The following is a 23175-nucleotide window of genomic DNA, read 5'->3' as shown; positions in this document are numbered from 1 at the left end:
ATCATTTGAGCTGGTTTATAAAACTGTAGCTCCTATTTACATTTTTACCTATTTCCAAACCATGATGTATCCCTTTTTTCCCTCTCACGGGATTACCCTTCTTGGGGTGCCAAAGTTGACTTTCACGAAACTGTGTTTTAAACCTCTAGCACTCCATCAGGAACCCTCCTCTATCATTGGAGGTGGTGTTTTTAGAGCTGTAGCTCCGATTCACATTTTTACCTATTTCCAAACCATGATGTATCCCCTATTTCCCTCTCACGGGATTACCCTTCTTGGGGTGCCAAAGTTGACTCTCACGAAACTGTGTTTTGACCCTCTAGCACTCCATCAGGAACCCTCCTTTATCATTTGAACTGGTTTTAAAACCTGTAGCTCCGATTCACATTTAAACCTATTTCCAAACCATGATGTATCCACTATTATACTTTCACGGGATTACCCTTCTTGGGGTGCCAAAGTTGACTTTCACGAAACTGTGTTTGGACCCTCTAGCACTCCATCAGGAACCCTCCTCTATCATTTGACCTGGTTTTGAGAGCTGTAGCTCCGATTCCCCTTTTTACCTATTTCCTAACCATGATGTATCCCCTATGACCCTTTCACGGCATTACCCTTCCTCGGGTACCAAAGTTGACTTTCACGAAACTGTGTTTGGACCCTCTAGCACTCCATCAGGAACCCTCCTCTATCATTTGACCTGGTTTTGAGAGCTGTAGCTCCGATTCACATTTTTACCTATTCCCCAAACATGATGTAACTCCTATCACCCTGTCACCGGATTACCCTTCTTGGGGTGCCAAAGTTGACTTTCAGAAAAATGTGTGCTGACCCTCTAGCACTATAAACAGGAACCCTCCTTTATCATTTGAGCTGGTTTTGAGAGCTGTAGCTCCGATTCCCCTTTTTACCTATTTCCCAACCATGATGTATCAACTATTACCCTTTGACCTGATTACCCTCCCTGGGGTGCCAAAGTTGACGTTCACGAAACTGTGTTTTGACCCTCTAACACTCCATCAGGAACCCTCCTCTATTATTTGAGCTGGTTTTTAGAACTGTAGCTCCGAGTCACATTTGTACGTATTTCGAAACCATGATGTATCCCCTATTTCCCTCTCACGGGATTACCCTTCCTCGGGTGCCAAAGTTGACTTTCACGAAACTGTGTTTGGACCCTCTAGCACTCCATCAGGAACCCTCCTCTATCATTTGAGGTGGTTTTGAGAGCTGTAGCTCCAATTCACATTTTACCTATTTCCAAACCGTGATGTATCCACTATTACCCTTTGACCTGATTACCCTTTATGTTGTGCCAAAGTTGACGTTCACGAAACTGTGTTTTGACCCTCCAACACTCCATCAGGAACCCTCCTCTATCATCTGAGCTGGTTTATAGAACTGTAGCTCCTATTTACAATTTTACCTATTTCCAAACCATGATGTATCCACTATGACCCTTTCACAGGATTACCCTTCCTCGGGTGCCAAAGTTGACTTTCACGAAACTGTGTTTGGACCCTCTAGCACTCCATCAGGAACCCTCCTCTATCATTGGAGGTGGTGTTTTTAGAGCTGTAGCTCCGATTCACATTTTTACCTATTTCCAAACCATGATGTATCCACTATTACCTTTTCAAGGGATAACCCTCCCTGGGGTGCCAAAGTTGACTTTCAGGAAACTGTGTTTTGACCCTCTAGCACTCCATCAGGAACCCTCCTCTATCATTTGAGCTGGTTCTATAACCTGTAGCTCCGATTCACATTTTTACCTATTTCCAAACCATGATGTATTCACTATGACACTTTCAATTGATGAACCTTCCATTGGTGCCAAAGTTTAATTTCACAAAACTGTATTTTGTACACGCTAGCACTCCATCAGGAACCCTCCTCTATTATTTGAGCTGGTTTTTAGAACTGTAGCTCCGAGTCACATTTGTACCTATTTCCAAACCATGATGTATCCCCTATTTCCCTCTCACGGGATTACCCTACCTCGGGTGCCAAAGTTCACGTTCACGAAACTGTGTTTGGACCCTCTAGCACTCCATCAGGAACCCTCCTCTATCATTTGAGGTGGTGTTTTTAGAGCTGTAGCTCCGATTCACATTTTTACCTATTTCCAAACCATAATGTATCCACTATTACCTTTTTGAAGGGATAACCCTCCCTGGGGTGCCAAAGTTGACTTTCAGGAAACTGTGTTTTGACCCTCTAGCACTCCATCAGGAACCCTCCTCTATCATTTGAGCTGGTTCTATAACCTGTAGCTCCGATTCACATTTTTACCTATTTCCAAACCATGATGTATTCACTATGACACTTTCAATTGATGAACCTTCCATTGGTGCCAAAGTTTAATTTCACAAAACTGTATTTTGTACACGCTAGCACTCCATCAGGAACCCTCCTCTATTATTTGAGCTGGTTTTTAGAACTGTAGCTCCGAGTCACATTTGTACCTATTTCCAAACCATGATGTATCCCCTATTTCCCTCTCACGGGATTACCCTACCTCGGGTGCCAAAGTTCACGTTCACGAAACTGTGTTTGGACCCTCTAGCACTCCATCAGGAACCCTCCTCTATCATTTGAGGTGGTTTTGAGAGCTGTAGCTCCACTTCACATTTTACCTATTTCCAAACCATGATGTATCCACTATTACCCTTTGACCTGATTACCCTCCCTGGGGTGCCAAAGTTGACGTTCACGAAACTATGTTTTGACCCTCTAACACTCCATCAGGAACCCTCCTCTATCATTTGAGCTGGTTTATAAAACTGTAGCTCCTATTTACATTTTTACCTATTTCCAAACCATGATGTATCCCTTATTTCCCTCTCACGGGATTACCCTTCTTGGGGTGCCAAAGTTGATTTTCACGAAACTGTGTTTTAAACCTCTATCACTCCATCAGGAACCCTCCTCTATCATTGGAGGTGGTGTTTTTAGAGCTGTAGCTCCGATTCACATTTTTACCTATTTCCAAACCATGATGTATCCCCTATTTCCCTCTCACGGGATTACCCTTCTTGGGGTGCCAAAGTTGACTTTCACGAAACTGTGTTTTGACCCTCTAGCACTCCATCAGGAACCCTCCTCTATCATTTGAGCTGGTTTTAAAACCTGTAGCTCCGATTCACATTTTTACCTATTTCCAAACCATGATGTATCCACTATTATACTTTCACGGGATTACCCTTCTTGGGGTGCCAAAGTTGACTTTCACGAAACTGTGTTTGGACCCTCTAGCACTCCATCAGGAACCCTCCTCTATCATTTTAGCTGGTTTTGAGAGCTGTAGCTCCGATTCCCCTTTTTACCTGTTTCCTAACCATGATGTATCCCCTATGACCCTTTCAAGGGATTTCCCTCCCTCTGGTGCCAAAGCTGACTTTCACAAAAATGTGTGTTGACCCTCTAGCACTCCAACAGGAACCCTCCTCTATCATTTGACCTGGTTTTGAGAGCTGTAGCTCCGATTCACATTTTTACCTATTCCCCAAACATGATGTAACTCCTATCACCCTGTCACCGGATTACCCTTCCTGGGGTGCCAAAGTTGACTTTCAGAAAAATGTGTGCTGACCCTCTAGCACTATAAACAGGAACCCTCCTTTATCATTTGAGCTGGTTTTGAGAGCTGTAGCTCCGATTCCCCTTTTTACCTATTTCCCAACCATGATGTATCCACTATTACCCTTTGACCTGATTACCCTCCCTAGGGTGCCAAAGTTGACGTTCACAAAACTGTGTTTTGACCCTCTAACACTCCATCAGGAACCCTCCTCTATCATTTGAGCTTGTTTATAGAACTGTAGCTCCTATTTACATTTTTACCTATTTCCAAACCATGATGTATCCACTATTTCCCTCTCACGGGATTACCCTTCTTGGGGTGCCAAAGTTGACTTTCACAAAACTGTGTTTTGACCCTCTAGCACTCCATCAGGAACCCTCCTCTATCATTGGAGGTGGTTTTAAAACCTGTAGTTCCGATTCAAAATTTTACCTATTTCCAAACCATGATGTATCCCCTATGACCCTTTCACGGGATTACCATTCCTGGGGTGCTAAATGTGACTTTCACGAAACTGTGTTTGGACCCTCTAGCACTCCATCAGGAACCCTCCTCTATCATTTGAGCTGGTTTTGAGAGCTGTAGCTCCGATTCACATTTTTACCTATTTCCAAACCATGGTGTATCCCCTATGACCCTTTCACGGGATTACCCTTCCTTGGGTGCCAAAGTTGACTTTCACGAAACAGTGTTTGGACTCTCTAGCACTCCAACAGGAACACTCCTCTATCATTTGAGCTGGTTTTAAAACCTGTAGCTCCGATTCACATTTTTACCTATTTCCAAACCATGATGTATCCCCTATTATACTTTCACGGGATTACCCTTCTTGGGGTGCCAAAGTTGACTTTCACGAAACTGTGTTTGGACCCTCTAGCACTCCATCAGGAACCCTCTTCTATCATTTGAGCTGGTTTTAAAACTTGTAGCTCCCATTCACATTTTTACCTATTTCCAAACCATGATGTATCCACTGTTATACTTTCACGGGATTACCCTTCTTGGGGTGCCAAAGTTGACTTTCACGAAACTGTGTTTGGACCCTCTAGCACTCCATCAGGAACCCTCCTCTGTCATTTGAGCTGGTTTTGAGAGCTGTAGCTCCGATTCCCCTTTTTACCTTTTTCCCAACCATGATGTATCCCCTATGACCCTTTCAAGGGATTTCCCTTCCTCTGGTGCCAAAGCTGACTTTCACAAAAATGTGTGTTGACCCTCTAGCACTCCAACAGGAACCCTCCTCTATCATTTGACCTGGTTTTGAGAGCTGTAGCTCCGATTCACATTTTCACCTATTCCCCAAACATGATGTATCCCCTATCACCCTGTCACCGGATTACCCTTCCTGGGGTGCCAAAGTTGACTTTCAGAAACATGTGTGCTGACCCTCTAGCACTATAAACAGGAACCCTCCTTTATCATTTGAGCTGGTTTTGAGAGCTGTAGCTCCGATTCCCCTTTTTACCTATTTCCCAACCATGATGTATCCACTATTACCCTTTGACCTGATTACCCTCCCTGGGGTGCCAAAGTTGACGTACACGAAACTGTGTTTTGACCCTCTAACACTCCATCAGGAACCCTCCTCTATCATTTGAGCTGGTTTATAGAACTGTAGCTCCTATTTACATTTTTACCTATTTCCAAACCATGATGTATCAACTATGACCCTTTCACGGCATTACCCTTCCTCGGGTACCAAAGTTGACTTTCACGAAACTGTGTTTGGACCCTCTAGCACTCCATCAGGAACCCTCCTCTATCATTTGAGCTGGTTTATAGAAATGTAGCTCCGAGTCACATTTGTACCTATTTCCAAACCATGATGTATCCCCTATTTCCCTCTCACGGGATTACCCTTCTTGGGGTGCCAAAGTTGACTTTCACGAAACTGTGTTTTAAACCTCTAGCACTCCACCAGGAACCCTCCTCTATCATTGTAGGTGGTGTTTTTAGAGCTGTGGCTCCGATTCACATTTTTACCTATTTCCAAACCATGATGTATCCACTATTACCCTTTCAAGGGATAACCCTCCCTGGGGTGCCAAAGTTGACTTTCACAAAACTGTGTTTTGACCCTCTAGCACTCCATCAGGAACCCTCCTCTATCATTTGAGCTGGTTTTGAGAGCTGTAGCTCCGATTCCTCTTTTTACCTATTTCCCAACCATGATGTATCCCCTATGACCCTTTCAAGGGACTACCCTTCCTCAGGTGCTAAATTTGACTTTCACGAAACTGTGTTTGGACCCTCTAGCACTCCATCAGGAACCCTCCTCTATCATTTGAGCTGGTTTTGAGAGCTGTAGCTCCGATTCACATTTTTACCGTTTTCCAAACCATGGTGTATCCCCTATGACCCTTTCACGGGATTACCCTTCCTTGGGTGCCAAAGTTGACTTTCACGAAACAGTGTTTGGACTCTCTAGCACTCCAACAGGAACACTCCTCTATCATTTGAGCTGGTTTTAAAACCTGTAGCTCCGATTCACATTTTTATCTATTTCCAAACCATGATGTATCAACTATGACCCTTTCACGTGATTACCCTTCAAGGGGTGCCAAAGTTGACCTTCACAAAACTGTGTTTGGACCTTCTAGCACTCCATCAGGAACCCTCCTCTATCATTTGAACTGGTTTTGAGAACTGTACCTCCGATTCACATTTTTACCTATTTCCAAACCATGATGTATCCCCTATTTCCCTTTCACGGAATTACCCTTCCTGGGGTGCCAAAGTTGACCTTCACGAAGCTGTTTGTTAAATCTCTAGCACTCCATCTGGACAGTCCTGTATCATTTGAGCTGGTTTTAAAACCTGTAGCTCCGTTTCACCTTTTTACCTTTTTCCAAACCATGATGTATCCACTATTACCCTTTCACGGGATTACCCTTCCTGGGGTGCCAAAGTTGACTTTCACGAAACAGTGTTTGTACACTCTAGCACTCCATCATCAACCCTCCTCTATTATTTGATCTGGTTTTAAGAACTGTACCTCCGATTCACAGTTTTACCTATTTCCAAACCATGATGTATCCCCCATGACCCTTTCATGCTATTACCTTTCCTGGGGTGCCAAAGTTGACTTTCAGGAAGCTGTGTGTTCACCGTCTAGCACTCCATCAGGAACCCTCCTCTATCATTTGAGCTGGTTTTGTGAGCTGTAGCTCCGATTCCCCTTTTTACCTTTTTCCCAACCATGATGTATCCCCTATGACTCTTTCACGGGACTACCCTTCCTGGGGTGCCAAAGTTGACTTTCACGAAACAGTGTTTGTACACTCTAGCAGTCCATCAGGAACCCTCCTCTATCATTTGAGCTGCTTTTCAGATCTGTACCTCCTATTCACATTTTTACCTATTTCCAAACCATGATGTATCCACTATTATACTCTCACGGGATTACCCTTCCTGGGGTGCCAAAGTTGACTTTGACGAATTTGTGTTTGGAACCTCTAACACTCCATCAGGAACCCTCCTCTATCATTTGAGCTGGTTTTAAAACCTGTAGCTCCGATTCACCTTTTTACCTTTTTCCAAACCATGATATATCCACTATTACCCTTTCACGTGATTACCCTTCCTGGGGTGCCAAAGTTGACCTTCACGAAACAGTGTTTGGACTCTCTAGCACTCCAACAGGAACACTCCCCTATCATTTGAGGTGGTTTTAAAACCTGTAGCTCCGATTCACATTTTCACCTATTTCCAAACCATGATGTATCCCCTATTACCCTTTCACGGGATTACCCTTCATTTGGTGCCAAAGTTGACCTTCACAAAACTGTGTTTGTACACTATAGCACTCCATCAGGAACCCTCCTCTATTATTTGAGGTGGTTTTGAGAACTGCACCTCCGATTCACAGTTTTACCTATTTCCAAACCATGATGTATCCCCCATGACCCTTTCACTTGATTACCCTCCCTCGAGTGCCAAAGTTGACTTTCACGAAGCTGTGTGTTGACCGTCTAGCACTCCATCAGGAACCCTCCTCTATCATTTGAGCTGGTTTTGAGAGCTGTAGCTCCGAATCACCTTTTCACCTATTTCCAAACCATGATGTTTCCACTATTATACTCTCACGGCATTACCCTTCCTGGGGTGCCAAAGTTGACTTTGACAAATTTGTGTTTGGACCCTCTAGCGCTCCATCAGGAACCCTCCTCTATCATTTGAGCTGGTTTTAAAACCTGTAGTTCCGATTCACATTTTTACGTATTTCCAAACCATGATGTATCCCCTATTACCCTTTCACGGGATTACCCTTCAGATGGTGAAAAAGTTGACTTTCACAAAACTGTGTTTGTACACTATAGCACTCCATCAGGAACCCTCCTCTATTATTTGAGCTGGTTTTGAGAACTGTACCTCCCATTCACAGTTTTACCTATTTCCAAACCATGATGTATCCCCCATGACCCCTTCACGTGATTACCCTCCCTCGAGTGCCAAAGTTGACTTTCACGAAGCTGTGTGTTTACCGTCTAGCACTCCATCAGGAACCCTCCTCTATCATTTGAGCTGGTTTTGAGAGCTGTAGCTCCGAATCACCTTTTCACCTATTTCCAAACCATGATGTTTCCACTATTACACTCTCACGGGATTACCCTTCCTGGGGTGCCAAAGTTGACTTTGACAAATTTGTGTTTGGACCCTCTAGCGCTCCATCAGGAACCCTCCTCTATCATTTGAGCTGGTTTTAAAACTGTAGCTCCTATTTACATTTTTACCTATTTCCAAACCATGATGTATCCCTTATTTTCCTCTCACGGGATTACCCTTCTTGGGGTGCCAAAGTTGATTTTCACGAAACTGTGTTTTAAACCTCTATCACTCCATCAGGAACCCTCCTCTATTATTGGAGGTGGTGTTTTTAGAGCTGTAGCTCCGATTCACATTTTTACCTATTTCCAAACCATGATGTATCCCCTATTTCCCTCTCACGGGATTACCCTTCTTGGGGTGCCAAAGTTGACTTTCACGAAACTGTGTTTTGACCCTCTAGCACTCCATCAGGAACCCTCCTCTATCATTTGAGCTGGTTTTAAAACCTGTAGCTCCGATTCACATTTTTACCTATTTCCAAACCATGATGTATCCACTATTATACTTTCACGGGATTACCCTTCTTAGGGTGCCAAAGTTGACTTTCACGAAACTGTGTTTGGACCCTCTAGCACTCCATCAGGAACCCTCCTCTATCATTTGAGCGGGTTTTGAGAGCTGTAGCTCCGATTCCCCTTTTTACCTGTTTCCTAACCATGATGTATCCCCTATGACCCTTTCAAGGGATTTCCCTCCCTCTGGTGCCAAAGCTGACTTTCACAAAAATGTGTGTTGACCCTCTAGCACTCCAACAGGAACCCTCCTCTATCATTTGACCTGGTTTTGAGAGCTGTAGCTCCGATTCACATTTTTACCTATTCCCCAAACATGATGTAACTCCTATCACCCTGTCACCGGATTACCCTTCCTGGGGTGCCAAAGTTGACTTTCAGAAACATGTGTGCTGACCCTCTAGCACTATAAACAGGAACCCTCCTTTATCATTTGAGCTGGTTTTGAGAGCTGTAGCTCCGATTCCCCTTTTTACCTATTTCCCAACCATGATGTATCCACTATTACCCTTTGACCTGATTACCCTCCCTGGGGTGCCAAAGTTGACGTTCACAAAACTGTGTTTTGACCCTCTAACACTCCATCAGGAACCCTCCTCTATCATTTGAGCTGGTTTATAGAACTGTAGCTCCTATTTACATTTTTACCTATTTCCAAACCATGATGTATCCACTATGACCCTTTCACGGCATTACCCTTCCTCGGGTACCAAAGTTGACTTTCACGAAACTGTGTTTGGACCCTCTAGCACTCCATCAGGAACCCTCCTCTATCATTTGAGCTGGTTTATAGAACTGTAGCTCCGAGTCACATTTGTACCTATTTCCAAACCATGATGTATCCCCTATTTCCCTCTCACGGGATTACCCTTCTTGGGATGCCAAAGTTGACTTTCACGAAACTGTGTTTTAAACCTCTAGCACTCCATCAGGAACCCTCCTCTATCATTTGAGCTGGTTTATAGAACTGTAGCTCCTATTTACATTTTTACCTATTTCCAAACCATGATGTATCCACTATGACCCTTTCACGGCATTACCCTTCCTCGGGTACCAAAGTTGACTTTCACGAAACTGTGTTTTGACCCTCTAGCACTCCACCAGGAACCCTCCTCTATCATTTGAGCTGGTTTCTAGAACTGTACCTCCGATTCACATTTTTACCTATTTCCAAACCATGATGTATCCCCTATTATACTTTCACGGGATTACCCTTCTTGGGGTGCCAAAGTTGACTTTCACGAAACTGTGTTTGGACCCTCTAGCACTCCATCAGGAACCCTCCTCTATCATTTGAGCTGGTTTTAAAACTTGTAGCTCCCATTCACATTTTTACCTATTTCCAAACCATGATGTATCCACTATTATACTTTCACGGGATTACCCTTCTTGGGGTGTCAAAGTTGACTTTCACGAAACTGTGTTTGGACCCTCTAGCACTCCATCAGGAACCCTCCTCTGTCATTTGAGCTGGTTTTGAGAGCTGTAGCTCCGATTCCCCTTTTTACCTTTTTCCCAACCATGATGTATCCCCTATGACCCTTTCAAGGGATTTCCCTTCCTCTGGTGCCAAAGCTGACTTTCACAAAAATGTGTGTTGACCCTCTAGCACTCCAACAGGAACCCTCCTCTATCATTTGACCTGGTTTTGAGAGCTGTAGCTCCGATTCACATTTTCACCTATTCCCCAAACATGATGTATCCCCTATCACCCTGTCACCGGATTACCCTTCCTGGGGTGCCAAAGTTGACTTTCAGAAAAATGTGTGCTGACCCTCTAGCACTATAAACAGTAACCCTCCTTTATCATTTGAGCTGGTTTTGAGAGCTGTAGCTCCGATTCCCCTTTTTACCTATTTCCCAACCATGATGTATCCACTATTACCCTTTGACCTGATTACCCTCCCTGGGGTGCCAAAGTTGACGTACACGAAACTGTGTTTTGACCCTCTAACACTCCATCAGGAACCCTCCTCTATCATTTGAGCTGGTTTATAGAACTGTAGCTCCTATTTACATTTTTACCTATTTCCAAACCATGATGTATCAACTATGACCCTTTCACGGCATTACCCTTCCTCGGGTACCAAAGTTGACTTTCACGAAACTGTGTTTTGACCCTCTAGCACTCCATCAGGAACCCTCCTCTATCATTTGAGCTGGTTTTAAAACCTGTAGCTCCGATTCACATTTTTACCTATTTCCAAACCATGATGTATCCACTATTATACTTTCACGGGATTACCCTTCTTAGGGTGCCAAAGTTGACTTTCACGAAACTGTGTTTTGACCCTCTAACACTCCATCAGGAACCCTCCTCTATCATTTGAGCTGGTTTATAGAACTGTAGCTCCTATTTTTCATTTTTACCTATTTCCAAACCATGATGTATCCACTATGACCCTTTCACGGCATTACCCTTCCTCGGGTACCAAAGTTGACTTTCACGAAACTGTGTTTGGACCCTCTAGCACTCCATCAGGAACCCTCCTCTATCATTTGAGCTGGTTTATAGAACTGTAGCTCCGAGTCACATTTGTACCTATTTCCAAACCATGATGTATCCCCTATTTCCCTCTCACGGGATTACCCTTCTTGGGATGCCAAAGTTGACTTTCACGAAACTGTGTTTTAAACCTCTAGCACTCCATCAGGAACCCTCCTCTATCATTTGAGCTGGTTTATAGAACTGTAGCTCCTATTTACATTTTTACCTATTTCCAAACCATGATGTATCCACTATGACCCTTTCACGGCATTACCCTTCCTCGGGTACCAAAGTTGACTTTCACGAAACTGTGTTTTGACCCTCTAGCACTCCACCAGGAACCCTCCTCTATCATTTGAGCTGGTTTCTAGAACTGTACCTCCGATTCACATTTTTACCTATTTCCAAACCATGATGTATCCCCTATTATACTTTCACGGGATTACCCTTCTTGGGGTGCCAAAGTTGACTTTCACGAAACTGTGTTTGGACCCTCTAGCACTCCATCAGGAACCCTCCTCTATCATTTGAGCTGGTTTTAAAACTTGTAGCTCCCATTCACATTTTTACCTATTTCCAAACCATGATGTATCCACTATTATACTTTCACGGGATTACCCTTCTTGGGGTGTCAAAGTTGACTTTCACGAAACTGTGTTTGGACCCTCTAGCACTCCATCAGGAACCCTCCTCTATCATTTGAGCTGGTTTTAAAACCTGTAGCTCCGATTCACATTTTTACCTATTTCCAAACCATGATGTATCCACTATTATACTTTCACGGGATTACCCTTCTTAGGGTGCCAAAGTTGACTTTCACGAAACTGTGTTTGGACCCTCTAGCACTCCATCAGGAACCCTCCTCTATCATTTGAGCGGGTTTTGAGAGCTGTAGCTCCGATTCCCCTTTTTACCTGTTTCCTAACCATGATGTATCCCCTATGACCCTTTCAAGGGATTTCCCTCCCTCTGGTGCCAAAGCTGACTTTCACAAAAATGTGTGTTGACCCTCTAGCACTCCAACAGGAACCCTCCTCTATCATTTGACCTGGTTTTGAGAGCTGTAGCTCCGATTCACATTTTTACCTATTCCCCAAACATGATGTAACTCCTATCACCCTGTCACCGGATTACCCTTCCTGGGGTGCCAAAGTTGACTTTCAGAAACATGTGTGCTGACCCTCTAGCACTATAAACAGGAACCCTCCTTTATCATTTGAGCTGGTTTTGAGAGCTGTAGCTCCGATTCCCCTTTTTACCTATTTCCCAACCATGATGTATCCACTATTACCCTTTGACCTGATTACCCTCCCTGGGGTGCCAAAGTTGACGTTCACAAAACTGTGTTTTGACCCTCTAACACTCCATCAGGAACCCTCCTCTATCATTTGAGCTGGTTTATAGAACTGTAGCTCCTATTTACATTTTTACCTATTTCCAAACCATGATGTATCCACTATGACCCTTTCACGGCATTACCCTTCCTCGGGTACCAAAGTTGACTTTCACGAAACTGTGTTTGGACCCTCTAGCACTCCATCAGGAACCCTCCTCTATCATTTGAGCTGGTTTATAGAACTGTAGCTCCGAGTCACATTTGTACCTATTTCCAAACCATGATGTATCCCCTATTTCCCTCTCACGGGATTACCCTTCTTGGGATGCCAAAGTTGACTTTCACGAAACTGTGTTTTAAACCTCTAGCACTCCATCAGGAACCCTCCTCTATCATTTGAGCTGGTTTATAGAACTGTAGCTCCTATTTACATTTTTACCTATTTCCAAACCATGATGTATCCACTATGACCCTTTCACGGCATTACCCTTCCTCGGGTACCAAAGTTGACTTTCACGAAACTGTGTTTTGACCCTCTAGCACTCCACCAGGAACCCTCCTCTATCATTTGAGCTGGTTTCTAGAACTGTACCTCCGATTCACATTTTTACCTATTTCCAAACCATGATGTATCCCCTATTATACTTTCACGGGATTACCCTTCTTGGGGTGCCAAAGTTGACTTTCACGAAACTGTGTTTGGACCCTCTAGCACTCCATCAGGAACCCTCCTCTATCATTTGAGCTGGTTTTAAAACTTGTAGCTCCCATTCACATTTTTACCTATTTCCAAACCATGATGTATCCACTATTATACTTTCACGGGATTACCCTTCTTGGGGTGTCAAAGTTGACTTTCACGAAACTGTGTTTGGACCCTCTAGCACTCCATCAGGAACCCTCCTCTGTCATTTGAGCTGGTTTTGAGAGCTGTAGCTCCGATTCCCCTTTTTACCTTTTTCCCAACCATGATGTATCCCCTATGACCCTTTCAAGGGATTTCCCTTCCTCTGGTGCCAAAGCTGACTTTCACAAAAATGTGTGTTGACCCTCTAGCACTCCAACAGGAACCCTCCTCTATCATTTGACCTGGTTTTGAGAGCTGTAGCTCCGATTCACATTTTCACCTATTCCCCAAACATGATGTATCCCCTATCACCCTGTCACCGGATTACCCTTCCTGGGGTGCCAAAGTTGACTTTCAGAAAAATGTGTGCTGACCCTCTAGCACTATAAACAGTAACCCTCCTTTATCATTTGAGCTGGTTTTGAGAGCTGTAGCTCCGATTCCCCTTTTTACCTATTTCCCAACCATGATGTATCCACTATTACCCTTTGACCTGATTACCCTCCCTGGGGTGCCAAAGTTGACGTACACGAAACTGTGTTTTGACCCTCTAACACTCCATCAGGAACCCTCCTCTATCATTTGAGCTGGTTTATAGAACTGTAGCTCCTATTTACATTTTTACCTATTTCCAAACCATGATGTATCAACTATGACCCTTTCACGGCATTACCCTTCCTCGGGTACCAAAGTTGACTTTCACGAAACTGTGTTTTGACCCTCTAGCACTCCATCAGGAACCCTCCTCTATCATTTGAGCTGGTTTTAAAACCTGTAGCTCCGATTCACATTTTTACCTATTTCCAAACCATGATGTATCCACTATTATACTTTCACGGGATTACCCTTCTTAGGGTGCCAAAGTTGACTTTCACGAAACTGTGTTTTGACCCTCTAACACTCCATCAGGAACCCTCCTCTATCATTTGAGCTGGTTTATAGAACTGTAGCTCCTATTTACATTTTTACCTATTTCCAAACCATGATGTATCCACTATGACCCTTTCACGGCATTACCCTTCCTCGGGTACCAAAGTTGACTTTCACGAAACTGTGTTTGGACCCTCTAGCACTCCATCAGGAACCCTCCTCTATCATTTGAGCTGGTTTATAGAACTGTAGCTCCGAGTCACATTTGTACCTATTTCCAAACCATGATGTATCCCCTATTTCCCTCTCACGGGATTACCCTTCTTGGGATGCCAAAGTTGACTTTCACGAAACTGTGTTTTAAACCTCTAGCACTCCATCAGGAACCCTCCTCTATCATTTGAGCTGGTTTATAGAACTGTAGCTCCTATTTACATTTTTACCTATTTCCAAACCATGATGTATCCACTATGACCCTTTCACGGCATTACCCTTCCTCGGGTACCAAAGTTGACTTTCACGAAACTGTGTTTTGACCCTCTAGCACTCCACCAGGAACCCTCCTCTATCATTTGAGCTGGTTTCTAGAACTGTACCTCCGATTCACATTTTTACCTATTTCCAAACCATGATGTATCCCCTATTATACTTTCACGGGATTACCCTTCTTGGGGTGCCAAAGTTGACTTTCACGAAACTGTGTTTGGACCCTCTAGCACTCCATCAGGAACCCTCCTCTATCATTTGAGCTGGTTTTAAAACTTGTAGCTCCCATTCACATTTTTACCTATTTCCAAACCATGATGTATCCACTATTATACTTTCACGGGATTACCCTTCTTGGGGTGTCAAAGTTGACTTTCACGAAACTGTGTTTGGACCCTCTAGCACTCCATCAGGAACCCTCCTCTATCATTTGAGCTGGTTTTAAAACCTGTAGCTCCGATTCACATTTTTACCTATTTCCAAACCATGATGTATCCACTATTATACTTTCACGGGATTACCCTTCTTAGGGTGCCAAAGTTGACTTTCACGAAACTGTGTTTGGACCCTCTAGCACTCCATCAGGAACCCTCCTCTATCATTTGAGCGGGTTTTGAGAGCTGTAGCTCCGATTCCCCTTTTTACCTGTTTCCTAACCATGATGTATCCCCTATGACCCTTTCAAGGGATTTCCCTCCCTCTGGTGCCAAAGCTGACTTTCACAAAAATGTGTGTTGACCCTCTAGCACTCCAACAGGAACCCTCCTCTATCATTTGACCTGGTTTTGAGAGCTGTAGCTCCGATTCACATTTTTACCTATTCCCCAAACATGATGTAACTCCTATCACCCTGTCACCGGATTACCCTTCCTGGGGTGCCAAAGTTGACTTTCAGAAACATGTGTGCTGACCCTCTAGCACTATAAACAGGAACCCTCCTTTATCATTTGAGCTGGTTTTGAGAGCTGTAGCTCCGATTCCCCTTTTTACCTATTTCCCAACCATGATGTATCCACTATTACCCTTTGACCTGATTACCCTCCCTGGGGTGCCAAAGTTGACGTTCACAAAACTGTGTTTTGACCCTCTAACACTCCATCAGGAACCCTCCTCTATCATTTGAGCTGGTTTATAGAACTGTAGCTCCTATTTACATTTTTACCTATTTCCAAACCATGATGTATCCACTATGACCCTTTCACGGCATTACCCTTCCTCGGGTACCAAAGTTGACTTTCACGAAACTGTGTTTGGACCCTCTAGCACTCCATCAGGAACCCTCCTCTATCATTTGAGCTGGTTTATAGAACTGTAGCTCCGAGTCACATTTGTACCTATTTCCAAACCATGATGTATCCCCTATTTCCCTCTCACGGGATTACCCTTCTTGGAATGCCAAAGTTGACTTTCACGAAACTGTGTTTTAAACCTCTAGCACTCCATCAGGAACCCTCCTCTATCATTTGAGCTGGTTTATAGAACTGTAGCTCCTATTTACATTTTTACCTATTTCCAAACCATGATGTATCCACTATGACCCTTTCACGGCATTACCCTTCCTCGGGTACCAAAGTTGACTTTCACGAAACTGTGTTTTGACCCTCTAGCACTCCACCAGGAACCCTCCTCTATCATTTGAGCTGGTTTCTAGAACTGTACCTCCGATTCACATTTTTACCTATTTCCAAACCATGATGTATCCCCTATTATACTTTCACGGGATTACCCTTCTTGGGGTGCCAAAGTTGACTTTCACGAAACTGTGTTTGGACCCTCTAGCACTCCATCAGGAACCCTCCTCTATCATTTGAGCTGGTTTTAAAACTTGTAGCTCCCATTCACATTTTTACCTATTTCCAAACCATGATGTATCCACTATTATACTTTCACGGGATTACCCTTCTTGGGGTGTCAAAGTTGACTTTCACGAAACTGTGTTTGGACCCTCTAGCACTCCATCAGGAACCCTCCTCTGTCATTTGAGCTGGTTTTAAAACTGTAGCTCCTATTTACATTTTTACCTATTTCCAAACCATGATGTATCCCTTATTTTCCTCTCACGGGATTACCCTTCTTGGGGTGCCAAAGTTGATTTTCACGAAACTGTGTTTTAAACCTCTATCACTCCATCAGGAACCCTCCTCTATTATTGGAGGTGGTGTTTTTAGAGCTGTAGCTCCGATTCACATTTTTACCTATTTCCAAACCATGATGTATCCCCTATTTCCCTCTCACGGGATTACCCTTCTTGGGGTGCCAAAGTTGACTTTCACGAAACTGTGTTTTGACCCTCTAGCACTCCATCAGGAACCCTCCTCTATCATTTGAGCTGGTTTTAAAACCTGTAGCTCCGATTCACATTTTTACCTATTTCCAAACCATGATGTATCCACTATTATACTTTCACGGGATTACCCTTCTTAGGGTGCCAAAGTTGACTTTCACGAAACTGTGTTTGGACCCTCTAGCACTCCATCAGGAACCCTCCTCTATCATTTGAGCGGGTTTTGAGAGCTGTAGCTCCGATTCCCCTTTTTACCTGTTTCCTAACCATGATGTATCCCCTATGACCCTTTCAAGGGATTTCCCTCCCTCTGGTGCCAAAGCTGACTTTCACAAAAATGTGTGTTGACCCTCTAGCACTCCAACAGGAACCCTCCTCTATCATTTGACCTGGTTTTGAGAGCTGTAGCTCCGATTCACATTTTTACCTATTCCCCAAACATGATGTAACTCCTATCACCCTGTCACCGGATTACCCTTCCTGGGGTGCCAAAGTTGACTTTCAGAAACATGTGTGCTGACCCTCTAGCACTATAAACAGGAACCCTCCTTTATCATTTGAGCTGGTTTTGAGAGCTGTAGCTCCGATTCCCCTTTTTACCTATTTCCCAACCATGATGTATCCACTATTACCCTTTGACCTGATTACCCTCCCTGGGGTGCCAAAGTTGACGTTCACAAAACTGTGTTTTGACCCTCTAACACTCCATCAGGAACCCTCCTCTATCATTTGAGCTGGTTTATAGAACTGTAGCTCCTATTTACATTTTTACCTATTTCCAAACCATGATGTATCCACTATGACCCTTTCACGGCATTACCCTTCCTCGGGTACCAAAGTTGACTTTCACGAAACTGTGTTTGGACCCTCTAGCACTCCATCAGGAACCCTCCTCTATCATTTGAGCTGGTTTATAGAACTGTAGCTCCGAGTCACATTTGTACCTATTTCCAAACCATGATGTATCCCCTATTTCCCTCTCACGGGATTACCCTTCTTGGGATGCCAAAGTTGACTTTCACGAAACTGTGTTTTAAACCTCTAGCACTCCATCAGGAACCCTCCTCTATCATTTGAGCTGGTTTATAGAACTGTAGCTCCTATTTACATTTTTACCTATTTCCAAACCATGATGTATCCACTATGACCCTTTCACGGCATTACCCTTCCTCGGGTACCAAAGTTGACTTTCACGAAACTGTGTTTTGACCCTCTAGCACTCCACCAGGAACCCTCCTCTATCATTTGAGCTGGTTTCTAGAACTGTACCTCCGATTCACATTTTTACCTATTTCCAAACCATGATGTATCCCCTATTATACTTTCACGGGATTACCCTTCTTGGGGTGCCAAAGTTGACTTTCACGAAACTGTGTTTGGACCCTCTAGCACTCCATCAGGAACCCTCCTCTATCATTTGAGCTGGTTTTAAAACTTGTAGCTCCCATTCACATTTTTACCTATTTCCAAACCATGATGTATCCACTATTATACTTTCACGGGATTACCCTTCTTGGGGTGTCAAAGTTGACTTTCACGAAACTGTGTTTGGACCCTCTAGCACTCCATCAGGAACCCTCCTCTGTCATTTGAGCTGGTTTTGAGAGCTGTAGCTCCGATTCCCCTTTTTACCTTTTTCCCAACCATGATGTATCCCCTATGACCCTTTCAAGGGATTTCCCTTCCTCTGGTGCCAAAGCTGACTTTCACAAAAATGTGTGTTGACCCTCTAGCACTCCAACAGGAACCCTCCTCTATCATTTGACCTGGTTTTGAGAGCTGTAGCTCCGATTCACATTTTCACCTATTCCCCAAACATGATGTATCCCCTATCACCCTGTCACCGGATTACCCTTCCTGGGGTGCCAAAGTTGACTTTCAGAAAAATGTGTGCTGACCCTCTAGCACTATAAACAGTAACCCTCCTTTATCATTTGAGCTGGTTTTGAGAGCTGTAGCTCCGATTCCCCTTTTTACCTATTTCCCAACCATGATGTATCCACTATTACCCTTTGACCTGATTACCCTCCCTGGGGTGCCAAAGTTGACGTACACGAAACTGTGTTTTGACCCTCTAACACTCCATCAGGAACCCTCCTCTATCATTTGAGCTGGTTTATAGAACTGTAGCTCCTATTTACATTTTTACCTATTTCCAAACCATGATGTATCAACTATGACCCTTTCACGGCATTACCCTTCCTCGGGTACCAAAGTTGACTTTCACGAAACTGTGTTTTGACCCTCTAGCACTCCATCAGGAACCCTCCTCTATCATTTGAGCTGGTTTTAAAACCTGTAGCTCCGATTCACATTTTTACCTATTTCCAAACCATGATGTATCCACTATTATACTTTCACGGGATTACCCTTCTTAGGGTGCCAAAGTTGACTTTCACGAAACTGTGTTTTGACCCTCTAACACTCCATCAGGAACCCTCCTCTATCATTTGAGCTGGTTTATAGAACTGTAGCTCCTATTTACATTTTTACCTATTTCCAAACCATGATGTATCCACTATGACCCTTTCACGGCATTACCCTTCCTCGGGTACCAAAGTTGACTTTCACGAAACTGTGTTTGGACCCTCTAGCACTCCATCAGGAACCCTCCTCTATCATTTGAGCTGGTTTATAGAACTGTAGCTCCGAGTCACATTTGTACCTATTTCCAAACCATGATGTATCCCCTATTTCCCTCTCACGGGATTACCCTTCTTGGGATGCCAAAGTTGACTTTCACGAAACTGTGTTTTAAACCTCTAGCACTCCATCAGGAACCCTCCTCTATCATTTGAGCTGGTTTATAGAACTGTAGCTCCTATTTACATTTTTACCTATTTCCAAACCATGATGTATCCACTATGACCCTTTCACGGCATTACCCTTCCTCGGGTACCAAAGTTGACTTTCACGAAACTGTGTTTTGACCCTCTAGCACTCCACCAGGAACCCTCCTCTATCATTTGAGCTGGTTTCTAGAACTGTACCTCCGATTCACATTTTTACCTATTTCCAAACCATGATGTATCCCCTATTATACTTTCACGGGATTACCCTTCTTGGGGTGCCAAAGTTGACTTTCACGAAACTGTGTTTGGACCCTCTAGCACTCCATCAGGAACCCTCCTCTATCATTTGAGCTGGTTTTAAAACTTGTAGCTCCCATTCACATTTTTACCTATTTCCAAACCATGATGTATCCACTATTATACTTTCACGGGATTACCCTTCTTGGGGTGTCAAAGTTGACTTTCACGAAACTGTGTTTGGACCCTCTAGCACTCCATCAGGAACCCTCCTCTGTCATTTGAGCTGGTTTTAAAACTGTAGCTCCTATTTACATTTTTACCTATTTCCAAACCATGATGTATCCCTTATTTTCCTCTCACGGGATTACCCTTCTTGGGGTGCCAAAGTTGATTTTCACGAAACTGTGTTTTAAACCTCTATCACTCCATCAGGAACCCTCCTCTATTATTGGAGGTGGTGTTTTTAGAGCTGTAGCTCCGATTCACATTTTTACCTATTTCCAAACCATGATGTATCCCCTATTTCCCTCTCACGGGATTACCCTTCTTGGGGTGCCAAAGTTGACTTTCACGAAACTGTGTTTTGACCCTCTAGCACTCCATCAGGAACCCTCCTCTATCATTTGAGCTGGTTTTAAAACCTGTAGCTCCGATTCACATTTTTACCTATTTCCAAACCATGATGTATCCACTATTATACTTTCACGGGATTACCCTTCTTAGGGTGCCAAAGTTGACTTTCACGAAACTGTGTTTGGACCCTCTAGCACTCCATCAGGAACCCTCCTCTATCATTTGAGCGGGTTTTGAGAGCTGTAGCTCCGATTCCCCTTTTTACCTGTTTCCTAACCATGATGTATCCCCTATGACCCTTTCAAGGGATTTCCCTCCCTCTGGTGCCAAAGCTGACTTTCACAAAAATGTGTGTTGACCCTCTAGCACTCCAACAGGAACCCTCCTCTATCATTTGACCTGGTTTTGAGAGCTGTAGCTCCGATTCACATTTTTACCTATTCCCCAAACATGATGTAACTCCTATCACCCTGTCACCGGATTACCCTTCCTGGGGTGCCAAAGTTGACTTTCAGAAACATGTGTGCTGACCCTCTAGCACTATAAACAGGAACCCTCCTTTATCATTTGAGCTGGTTTTGAGAGCTGTAGCTCCGATTCCCCTTTTTACCTATTTCCCAACCATGATGTATCCACTATTACCCTTTGACCTGATTACCCTCCCTGGGGTGCCAAAGTTGACGTTCACAAAACTGTGTTTTGACCCTCTAACACTCCATCAGGAACCCTCCTCTATCATTTGAGCTGGTTTATAGAACTGTAGCTCCTATTTACATTTTTACCTATTTCCAAACCATGATGTATCCACTATGACCCTTTCACGGCATTACCCTTCCTCGGGTACCAAAGTTGACTTTCACGAAACTGTGTTTGGACCCTCTAGCACTCCATCAGGAACCCTCCTCTATCATTTGAGCTGGTTTATAGAACTGTAGCTCCGAGTCACATTTGTACCTATTTCCAAACCATGATGTATCCCCTATTTCCCTCTCACGGGATTACCCTTCTTGGGATGCCAAAGTTGACTTTCACGAAACTGTGTTTTAAACCTCTAGCACTCCATCAGGAACCCTCCTCTATCATTTGAGCTGGTTTATAGAACTGTAGCTCCTATTTACATTTTTACCTATTTCCAAACCATGATGTATCCACTATGACCCTTTCACGGCATTACCCTTCCTCGGGTACCAAAGTTGACTTTCACGAAACTGTGTTTTGACCCTCTAGCACTCCACCAGGAACCCTCCTCTATCATTTGAGCTGGTTTCTAGAACTGTACCTCCGATTCACATTTTTACCTATTTCCAAACCATGATGTATCCCCTATTATACTTTCACGGGATTACCCTTCTTGGGGTGCCAAAGTTGACTTTCACGAAACTGTGTTTGGACCCTCTAGCACTCCATCAGGAACCCTCCTCTATCATTTGAGCTGGTTTTAAAACTTGTAGCTCCCATTCACATTTTTACCTATTTCCAAACCATGATGTATCCACTATTATACTTTCACGGGATTACCCTTCTTGGGGTGTCAAAGTTGACTTTCACGAAACTGTGTTTGGACCCTCTAGCACTCCATCAGGAACCCTCCTCTGTCATTTGAGCTGGTTTTGAGAGCTGTAGCTCCGATTCCCCTTTTTACCTTTTTCCCAACCATGATGTATCCCCTATGACCCTTTCAAGGGATTTCCCTTCCTCTGGTGCCAAAGCTGACTTTCACAAAAATGTGTGTTGACCCTCTAGCACTCCAACAGGAACCCTCCTCTATCATTTGACCTGGTTTTGAGAGCTGTAGCTCCGATTCACATTTTCACCTATTCCCCAAACATGATGTATCCCCTATGACCCTGTCACCGGATTACCCTTCCTGGGGTGCCAAAGTTGACTTTCAGAAAAATGTGTGCTGACCCTCTAGCACTATAAACAGTAACCCTCCTTTATCATTTGAGCTGGTTTTGAGAGCTGTAGCTCCGATTCCCCTTTTTACCTATTTCCCAACCATGATGTATCCACTATTACCCTTTGACCTGATTACCCTCCCTGGGGTGCCAAAGTTGACGTACACGAAACTGTGTTTTGACCCTCTAACACTCCATCAGGAACCCTCCTCTATCATTTGAGCTGGTTTATAGAACTGTAGCTCCTATTTACATTTTTACCTATTTCCAAACCATGATGTATCAACTATGACCCTTTCACGGCATTACCCTTCCTCGGGTACCAAAGTTGACTTTCACGAAACTGTGTTTGGACCCTCTAGCACTCCATCAGGAACCCTCCTCTATCATTTGAGCTGGTTTATAGAAATGTAGCTCCGAGTCACATTTGTACCTATTTCCAAACCATGATGTATCCCCTATTTCCCTCTCACGGGATTACCCTTCTTGGGGTGCCAAAGTTGACTTTCACGAAACTGTGTTTTAAACCTCTAGCACTCCACCAGGAACCCTCCTCTATCATTGTAGGTGGTGTTTTTAGAGCTGTGGCTCCGATTCACATTTTTACCTATTTCCAAACCATGATGTATCCACTATTACCCTTTCAAGGGATAACCCT

This window comes from Haliotis asinina, chromosome 11 (genome assembly GCF_037392515.1).
Source record: "Haliotis asinina isolate JCU_RB_2024 chromosome 11, JCU_Hal_asi_v2, whole genome shotgun sequence".
Classification (NCBI taxonomy): Eukaryota; Metazoa; Mollusca; class Gastropoda; order Lepetellida; family Haliotidae; genus Haliotis; species Haliotis asinina.
This window is presented reverse-complemented; position numbering follows the sequence as displayed.